This window comes from Jatropha curcas, unplaced genomic scaffold (assembly GCF_041381405.1).
Source record: "Jatropha curcas cultivar XTBG-Jc1 unplaced genomic scaffold, XTBG_Jcur_1.0 HiC_scaffold_169_pilon, whole genome shotgun sequence".
In the NCBI taxonomy this organism is placed as follows: Eukaryota; Viridiplantae; Streptophyta; class Magnoliopsida; order Malpighiales; family Euphorbiaceae; genus Jatropha; species Jatropha curcas.
The window spans coordinates 1-10,701 of NW_028322391.1; the positions used below are offsets into that span (position 1 = coordinate 1).

A 10,701-nucleotide genomic window follows, 5' to 3' on the forward strand; every position below is an offset into this window, starting at 1 on the left:
ACGAATTATTTGGAGGACTTGAAAATGATTTAAGTAAATGAATGGAAAATGATTTAAGTAAAATGAAATTTATTATTGAATGGGTAACAATTATTTTAAGATGGTGCTGGCCTATGTTCTTTCGCGGCTCTCATCTTTTGCGTTCCGCTTCCTTGCGTCCGGATTCTTTCTCTTTGGTTCTCTCCCTCTTTCTTCTTTGGCGCCTAGTTCGGTAACCCCTACCGAGATGAATATCTCTATATGGGATTAGATCGAAGGTTATATTAATTTATAAGTTATGAGTTAAAATAAAATTATTATTTGTGATTATTAAATTATTGATTGATCGATATATGAACTATGTGAGTAATAGTCGATAAGTGTATTAAATAGTTAATACTTGAATAAATAGAAAGTTCTGTTTGAAGGAAAATATTATCAGAAATATCGATAAGATTTAGATAAATTAAAGCAGTCTAAACAGATATATGATAGGTTAATTATTATTTAAGGAAAATCATCTTTTAATGCAATCTTTTCTTTATATTTGAATTTTATCTAGATTATCCGTGTTTGTCAACGGCTCTTGCTAGTCAAAATTCAAATGGAGGTTTGATTCTTCTTTTATCACTGTGAGTAATAATAATGATACATGCCATCATTTTCGTACATGCATTGACCATTTCACATCTTATAAATATATAAATACAAATGATACTCAGCCTTCACTATTTTAATATTAAATTATAGAAATAACATTATTTACATTATGATCTACCATGTAAATTATAGTAATATAAGCATATGAGAATTAAATATTTATACATATTCCATAATTATATTCCCATGTGCTTATTAATTTCCTATGCAATTTACTACATTATGCGAGTTGATTGGATTACTTGTGATGTGATAATGTTATGCCTTGTATTCAGGTAGAATTGGGATGAAGTGGGTCACCATGAGATTGTGAATTTAGAATTTATATTAGGGGTGTAGATACTAATTAAAGAATTTATATTTAAATGGAAAACTAATACCGGTCAAATTTAGATTACATTTATTTTTTCAACCAATAGAATTAAAATATTTTAATATTTTTGTCGATCCATAAATTTAGTAAGGAAATTTTAAAAACTCAATATTTCTTCATTTGTATTTTTATATATTAGTGTTTTTTTGTTAGATTTTTTTACGGGCAGGAAAAACTTAACATTCAAAGACAATTATACCTCAGTGTCACGACCCGATTCCATGGGCCGGGCCGGCACTAGGGCCCAGGTAAGCTTAAAGCCCCCGAGGCCCGTAGTAAACCTGAAACACTAAAAAATTTCTATCTCAATATAATTATATCGTCTATGTTAAAACATGACTAATTATTCACAAATTCTACAACTGCGGAGTCATTAACTACTTGATATACATAGCTTTTTATACATAATTACATAATAAAATTATTACGGAACTGGAAAAATTTCTCTATTGCTCTGCGCCGAAGAAACATAGCCTAACTCAAATTAAAGAAAACTTAATTCCTAAAAAAAGAATTTCAAACAAACATGTGAGACTTCTAAGGAGTGATAATTTTTGCACCACACACGCAGTCACACAAATGTGTAAACATATTAATCTAGTCATCCGACTAGTTATATGCTCACGCAGCCAGTCACACAAATGGCAAGTCATCAGCACTCACAATCAATAACATCTTCATATAATCACATCACGTGGAAATTAGTCAGTGGAGTTACCGAACCCTGGATGAGCCGTCCTCCCACATGGCTCATCCTCTCACATGTGCACCAGGGAGCCGATCCCCCATACTGGCCGACCGGTCTAACCCTCACTTGACCAGCCCTCTCATTTTTTTTTTTTTCCATTCTCTCTTTTCTTTTTCATACCAACAGGAGGCAATCCGGTCGTCTCCATCAAATCTAGATCATCAGGCTCACAACAGGAGGCCACCCTGCGGGCTGCGATCAAACTTAGAGTATCCGGTGCGCCCAAATAAAGAAGCCAACCTGTGGCTAACAGTAACGGTAACAGTAGGTGCACACGGGGGCGCCGATCTCCCATTTACCCGGCCGACGGTCCAGTTTCACAATTCATCATAATCAGGATCCATGCTTTATCGACCGTCCTCACAAACTCATGGTGATCCACTTCATCCCAATTCCACACAAGCAAAGCACAGCAATATCACAACACAATTAAGCAAACATTGCAATCAATGCAGACATATTATTCAATTTGACATCGTAATGCAATGCACAATTAAGCATCCAAAACCAATGCAATAAATAAATAAATTAGTATTAGCAATTAACAACAATAATAAAATAAATAACAATATTAACAATAATAATGTAGATAAATGAATGAATATGTAAATAGTTAAATGAATAATAAAGATTATAAACACCCAACTCACTATATTTATTATGTACCAAATTATAGAACTAACCTAAATAAACTTATTAATCATGTTGTTAATTAAAATTTAGTCTAATTTCTATCAAAATTTCGGCAGCATCTCCCCTGAAAATAGGATTATCTACCTGTTTAATTAACATAATAATATATTGTATATTTATTAATTAATACACACAGCCCATCCATCGGGCAATTCAAATCAACTAATCCCGTCCGCCATAATTTTATTTTTCAATCATTCGATCAATCATTTCAGACAGCCAATCAGCTTCAAGCTACAGATATCATCCATCACACTTACATATACACACTTAATAATTCCAAATCAACTAATTAGCAATTTATATTAACCTCTAAGCGTGGTTCAATAATATTGTTAATTGCCCCTATAACTATTTACTTTAAATTATAATTTCTCCTAACGATATTTATTAAAATTCCTAAATTGACTTACATAAATATTAGCAAGGAAGTCTTATCTCATTAATAAACCTCCTAATTATAATTATAGCGCATGTAATTTAATTGTCAATGTTCTAAACCAATTTGCTATTACGTTATTCTAAAGAACCTAAACCAGTTAACTAATCATATTCGCTATCGCAATTACCACATACTAACCAATTTAACCTTATTTACAAAGGACTATAAATGTTCTATATATTTTTAAGCTATTTCTATACCTAATTTCTTATTATTCAACTTAATCTATTTAATTACTCAATTAGATTCATTAATCAATTAATTCTTTTTATATGTATAAAAATTGAGAATTTAGTCTTAAAGCGTACCAATTAAGAATCGGGCGACGATTCCGGGATCAGCGTGAAGGGGAGAAAATTATGTCTATCGAGGCCTCACCGGAGTGTCGCCGGCCGGTCACTGGACCGCCGCCGCTGCCGCCGTGCACGATGGCCGGAAAACCGATACCGCCCAGAAAATTGCAAGGTCACCACCACTTGACTCCAATTTTCGCGAGGAGTTCAAATCCACCATCGGTTTGATGAGGCAGTGGCTCGTTTGGCCGGATCGACCTCCACAGCCACCTTCAAGCCGCCATCCATGGTGGGTTGTCAAAACTCAAGCAAGATCACAAATCAATGGAGGGGAATTGTTCACGTGGAGGAGAGGAGTCGATCGAGACCTTAAGTTCACCTTGAGCCCGTCGGAAATGGCGAGAAGTCGCCGGAGGTCAAAGGGTATGACTGTCGGAGGAGATGGTCTCGATTCGCGCCGCTGGAGGTCCAATCGGAGCGAGGGGAGGTTGGAAATGTGACCAGCATCGCCAGAAGAACCGGTCGCCGCCTTCATCTTGTTGAACGGTGGCCGGAAACGCGAAGGAGAGGGAGAGGAGAGACTGTCGTGCGCGCGAGGAGGAAGAAGGGAAAAAGGAAGGAGAGAAAAGAAAGAGAAAGAAAAGGAAGGAAGAAAAGTGGGCTGGGCCATTTCGGTTCGATTCGAACCGGTTCGTTCTGATTCAGTGATTGGTCTCATCGTTTGGTTTTCGAGTTTTTCACTCGGTTTTCGGCTTATTCGTATGGTTTTTGAAAAATCAATTTGCGTTTCGGGTCCGGTTCAATATTTTAATTATTTTAATTAGGTTTCATAACATTTCCTCCATTAACTAAATAAGATTAAAAAAAATATAGTTAGTAATCATATTTGATTTTTAGGAAAATTAATTTATATATATACCTACTAGATTAATTGCTGGACTTTCATTTTATTACTCGAGAATTTAACTGTTCTCGATTCAAAGTTTTCGACATTATATTTGGGCTTGGGCCCAATTTGCAAAAATTTGACCGAATTAAATTTATTCACTATTTATGGCCCATACCGTCCAAAATTCAAATTTTTGATTTAAAAAAAATTCAAAGGTTTCGAAAATAAAAATTCAGGGTGTTTCACTAAGCCATGGCTTACCCAAAAAAACTCCAACTTATTCTATGATGTTAAGTGAAAAAATCTCCAAAAACCTCAATGAAAAATAGAAATTATTTTTAAAATTATTTATACTTCATTTTTTTCTATCAGAAATATTCCCTTTTCAAAAAAAAAAAAAAAAAAAACTCATCGTATAAAAACGTGTTCCACGTTATCTTGTGAATTTTGTGCGGTGGAAAATTGTCATATGACTATCTTCTTCTCCTCCTATAATAAATGCACATTGCCATGTCAAGGTCACCTATCTACAGAGCTGTGTCTTTCTACTTGATTACTAACTTGGCGTTCGTTTTCTGCCTAATTAATGCGAGAGGTGTGAACCGGAAACTAATCACACCTTCAAAGCCTACCCCCATGAGTTCAAGCCATTATCGGACATGATGATACAAGAAGGTTCTTCGATTCCAGATCCCATTCATACAATTATCGTCATGGCCGCTCAATGGAAGGGAAAGACCCTGTTCAGGTTATTAGAAATGCTATTGCTAAAGCTCTTGTTTTTTACTATCCATTCGCTGGCAGGCTTAGAGAAGGTTCTAACCGTAAGCTCATTATGGATTGCAATGGTGAAGGTGTTTTATTTATTGAAGCTGATGCCAATGTCAGTCTTGATCAGTCCGGCGATGCTCTTCAACCTCCATTTCCTTTCTTGGATGAGCTCCTTTTTGATGTGCCTGGCTCTAGTGGGATACTAAATTGCCCTGTCATACTGATTCAGGTAAGTTCTTAACAAGTTTCGGTTCAGTAGCACTCAAAACTGAAATTGTTTCCAGAACTCTTGGTCGGTAAATTTTAATTAAAACCTAATTGAGCCTTATTCCTAAATGAAATAATACAAAGAAATCTTTGTTTGTTTGGCAGGTCACACGCTTTAAATGTGGTGGTTTCACATTTGCTATCCGTCTCAATCATACTATGAGTGATGGTCCTGGTCTAGCACAGTTCTTGTCAGCCATAGCCGAGATGGCGCGTGGAATACAATCCCCTTCTATTTTCCCAGTATGGGAAAGACATGTACTTGATGCACGAAACCCACCCCATGTGACCTGCATCCACCGAGAACATGATCACATAGAAAATGGCCAAGGAATTCCATTTCCACTTGATGACATAGTTCATAGAGCCATTTTTATTAGCCCTTCTGCTTTATCTACTCCTCGTAGTAGATATATTCCTCCTCATCTTCCTCGTTGCACTGATGTTGAAATATTAACTGCATGTTTATGGAAATGTCGCACTATTGCGCTTCAGCCAGGCGCCGGACAAGAAATGCGACTGATGTTACTTAACAACGCGTGCAAGTTTAATCCTCCTCTATTACCAGAAGGGTATTACAGTAACGGATTTGTCCAGTCAACGGCAGTTACAGACTGCTGGAGAAATTTCCAAGAATCCAATAGGTTATGGATTAGAACTGATAAGAAAGGCTAAAATGGAATTCGATAGAGAGTATATAAAATCAGTGGCAGATCTACTGGTGATTAAGGGTAGGCCTCATTTTGCTGCAGAAGGTACTTACGTTGTGTCGGATGTGAGACATGCAGGGTTTAAAGAAGTGGATTTTGGATGGGGCAAAGCAATCTATGGCGGGCCATTCCTATAGTAGCAAGCTTTTACGTACCCTTTGAAAGTAAGAAAGGTGAAAATGGAATTGTAATTCAAATTTGTTTGTTGGACGATAACACAGTTATTGATGTCAATAGATCCTCCCTTATTATGTTTGCTTTGTAGGTTAGGTGGCGGTGTTGTTATTTGTAATGGAACCGTTTAGGCAAACAATTTCCATAATGAATAAATGTTAGATTTTATATTTTTATATCATAGAAAAGTAATTACTGTGAAGTAATTACTTTACAGTGCATTAATGAATGGCAATCTGGAAATTCTTCAATATCACTTGCTTCAGCTTTGAAGTGTACGCAGATATGTGGTTAACGCAATTTTTTATCAGTAGCTTTATATTTTTTTAATCATTTAACAAATATTTTAATTAATTTAATTTTACAAGTTAAAATATGTAAGATGTAATTTTATAAATTAAAATATTAAATGATCAAAATAAAAATTGAAAATGCTAAAAAATTAAAATAATAAAATTCAAGAGTAAATTTACGTATTTTTTGAAATTTTAAATAAGGATGAATGATATTTTTGAATATGCTAACGTACAGTAAAAGTCTAAAAGAGAGAGATATACATACTTATCCATTTTATTAATTATTGTTGACTCAATGGTCAATTTTATTTTGAAATTTTGATGAATATACAAAACAAATAAATTTAATATTCTTGTAAACAAATAAATTTATTATTCTTGTATGTGCTAATATTATTTTATGCAGATTTTTAAAATATGAAAATTATTGAAGAAATGAAGTTCCTACAACCCAAGATTTTTATTTTAAGACCTTGAAGATAATGAAGATATTTTCTATTGTTTAGTATTATAATATGTCTTAGGAAATTATTGTAAGATAGAGAGTAAATAATTTTAGAAGCACAAATTTATTTTATATCTCTCTCAAAATTGTTTTGAAATGTTTTTGAATAAATTTATTAAAAGGATATAGTCAAAATCTTTACTGAAACGACCCGAAAATTTAATTTCGTAGAATTTTCATTTAAAACTAAATTTTTTATTTTCAACCAATGAGATTATACCAGCTAGTATATATTATTGCTAAACTGGACCCATTAACCAATTTGATTTTTCGAAAACCAAGCGAAAAACTCAAAACCAAGCAAATCGAGCCGAATCATTGAATTAGACCAAACCGGTTCGAATCGAACCGGAATGGCTAGAAGCCCCAAGATTTTTTTTTTTCTTTCTTTTCTTTTTTTTCTTTTCTTTTTCCCTTCTTCTTCCTGCGCCAGCACCAAGCGCGCGACCTCCTCTCCCCCTTTCCTCTCTTCGTTTCCGGCCACCACGCGAGGAAAGCAAGGCGGCGCTCAACTCCATTCACGCCACCAATCGCGTCTCTCGCTTTTCTTCGCGCCGAACGGCCTTGCAGTGGCGTAGCTCGAAGCTGCCTCCTTCGGCAACTCCCTCTCCTCCGGCCTTCCGGCGACTGCTATCAACAAGGTGAGCCGATCATGACTCCCTAACCTCCTTTCTTGGATTTTCTTGTGTCAATAGATAATTAACTGTGGATTTAGGGAATTCCTTGAAGAAATTTTGTTAAGGTGTCAAAACTTAAAATTTGGGATTTCATTAGATAATGGCATGATTTGTGTAAGTGAAGAGGAATTTGTAATTTTCATGGAAATATTAAGCAAATTAGTGTCGAAATTGCTTGATCCCGGACTGCCGCCTCCCTCGCCACCCTGTACGGCGGCGATGCCGGCGGCCAGCGGTTGTTCCGGTCACCGGAGCATGGGTATGGCAGAATGTTGACCTTTTTATGTAGATTACGAATATACAGTTAGTTTTGCAACCCGAATTCAATGACCTTCAAATAATATTCGACGCAAATTTAGAAATTCGGTGTTATAGCTGAAAAAAAAAACGTAGAAGTTTAGATTTAGTGACCTTAGCAAATTTATGTGGATTAATTATCAAGTAGGTACAATAAAATATACGATTTAAATTATTTAGATAGGATTATATATAAGTAGATTTAATTAAATAACAAGAAATAAGATTATCGGGATAGTCTATATATAAATAGAATATTTTTACTTCTTCTATAAATAATAAATTTGATTAGTCTGTGGTATTTGCGGTAGCCGGATATGTTTAATTAATTGGTTTTAGAACTTTAGAAAATTTTAAGTGTAATTAGATATTACTCTTTGAATAGGAGTCAAGGATTTAATAGTTTTTAAATAATTGGCTGTAATGGGGTTGTATGAATAATTTAGTGTTTAAGCCCAATGAATTACAGTTAAATAGCTTTTTATCGTTGGGATTGATTTAGAAGATAATATTTATATTGTTGAAGGTTCTTAGAAGCCGGTATACCTGATGAAATTAAAGGTAGATAATTATACTTGTTGGGGTTGGTTATATAGTTTAAGCTGTGTATTGGATTACTTGAGAGATGAGATTACTAAATTGTAACTAATGGACAACATTGGTTGTAATGCCTAATCTAGAATTTTAGTAATGATTAAGAATGGTGGATATATTTTGGGTATTAAATAGAGAATTTTGAATTCCTTGAGTTAGCAGCAATTAATTAGTTGGTTCTTTGAATCATAATGTTGGGATGGGTATTTGAAGTTGTAAATGAAGTTCTTGTAGGGTAGTGAGTTAGCTAGTGTGTAAAATATGAAAATTTAATCATGAAGTCTAGACTTTTAGATTTGGCAAGCAATTATTTCAATTTATTTATTTCTGGAAAATTGTAGCCTAGTATAGTACATTGAAGTTATAAATTTGATTTCGATAGGAATAGTTAGTTAATGTTTAATCCCTGATTTGGACTTAGAAAACTGTTTATTTCTGCAAGTTGGCATCAACCATTTGTGTTTTTGTGTTGTATTAGAAGGATGTATATATATAATATACATATATATATATATATAAACAAGTAATGTATAATGGATAGACAATTTAACATGGTTTGTTAGCTATGACATTGCTATTGAAGGAGGATGGGAATTAAGTTGATTGATTGCCCGACGGATGGGCTGTGTGTATTGATTGATAAATATATAATAATACTGTGTTATCTAAACAGGTGGATAGTCCAATTTTTAGGGGAGGTGCTGCCGAAATTTCGATAGAAACTTAGACTAGTTGTAATTAATAATATAATTAATAAGTTTATTTAGATAAATTCTATAATTTGTTACATAATAAATAAGTACTCTAATTGTTTAATTATTGTCATTATTTTGTTCATTATTATTATTATTATTATTATTATTTATTTTATTATTGTTGTTTATTGTCAATACTATTATTTATTTATTTATTTGCATTGATTTGGATGTTTAATTGTGCCTTGCATTACGATGTTTAATTGATTAATATGTTTGCATTTGATTGCAATGTTTGATTAATTGTGTTGTGATAATGCTATGCTTTGTTTGTGTGGAATTGGGATGAAGTGGACCACCGTGGGTTTGTGAGGACGGTCTGTGATATGGATCCGAATATTATATAATATTTGACCGTCCGGCCGGGGAAAATGGGAGATCGGCGCCCCCGTGTGCACCTGATGATATGGATTATGTGGAAAACCACAGGATGGCTTCTTGTTGTTGCGCACCTGATAATCTAGATTTGATTGTAGCCCGCAGGGTGGCCTCCTGTTGTGAGCACTTGATGATCTAGATTGGATGGAGACCACCGGGTTGCCTCCTGTTGGTATGGAAAAGAAAAGAGAGAATGGAAATACAATGAGAGGACTGGTCAGTGAGGATTAGACCAGTTGGCCGTATGGGGGATCGGCTCCCTGGTGCACATGTATGAGAGGGCGAGCCATGTGTGAGGACGGCTCGTTGGGGTTTCAGGTGGCGCCACTGACTAATTTCCACGTGATGTGATTATATGAAGATGTTTATGATTGTGAGTGCTGGTGATATGCCATTTGTGTGCCTGGCTGCGTGAGCATATAACTAGTCGGATGACTAGATTAATATGTGTACACATTTGTGTGACTGCGTGTGTTGTGCAATAATTATTACTTCTTAGAAAACTCACATGTCTTGTTTGATTTTTCAGGAAGTAGGTTTTTCCTTTAATTCGATTTAGGCTATGTTTCTTCGGCGCAGGGCAATAAAGAATTTTTCCTAGTTCCATAATTATTTTGCTATGTATACTAACAGTTAGTGACTCCGCAGTTATAGGATTTGTATACTTTAATCGTTTATTATTATAGATGAGATAATTATGTGAACCCATATTATAAATGTGATGCATTGTTAATTAGGCCCGAACTGTGGAATGTTGTAGCCGATAAATTTGGGCCGAGATTTAATAAAATATTGAGGTTATTTTTCATTATCATATGGGCTGAATGTTGAAATTTATACTGAGATAATAGATTCTAGTGTTTCAGGCTTACTACGGGCCTTGGGGGCCTTAAGCTTACCTGGGCCCTAGTGCCGGTCTGGCCCATGGAATCGGGTCATGACATTTACTCTTTACGTTTTTTCCATCTAAAATATTTTTGGAGTAAATATTCTTGGTGGCTATTAAATGAAATTCTGCAAAAAGCAGTTTTCTGATTTAATACAGCTGTCTGTTTCTAATACAGCTGGATGTTTCTACTGTAAAAGTTACACTGTTTTCTAAATTAAACTTTTCACCTCCAAACCTTGAGTGTGTAAATATTAAATGTGGTCTAACAGTCATTTTAATTGCAACCTATGCATTGCCTCTTGAGTTTAAAA

The 10,701-nt window shown here is 34.6% G+C and overlaps 1 pseudogene across 1 annotated transcript; it reads left to right on the plus strand.

Moving 5' to 3' along the window:
• Positions 1-4,788: 4,788 nt before the first annotated feature.
• LOC149492010 (benzyl alcohol O-benzoyltransferase-like) lies at positions 4,789-6,169 on the plus strand (annotated as a pseudogene). The gene is made up of 2 exons (XR_016319181.1): positions 4,789-5,077; positions 5,221-6,169. The product of XR_016319181.1 is annotated as a benzyl alcohol O-benzoyltransferase-like (transcript).
• Positions 6,170-10,701: the final 4,532 nt, after the last annotated feature.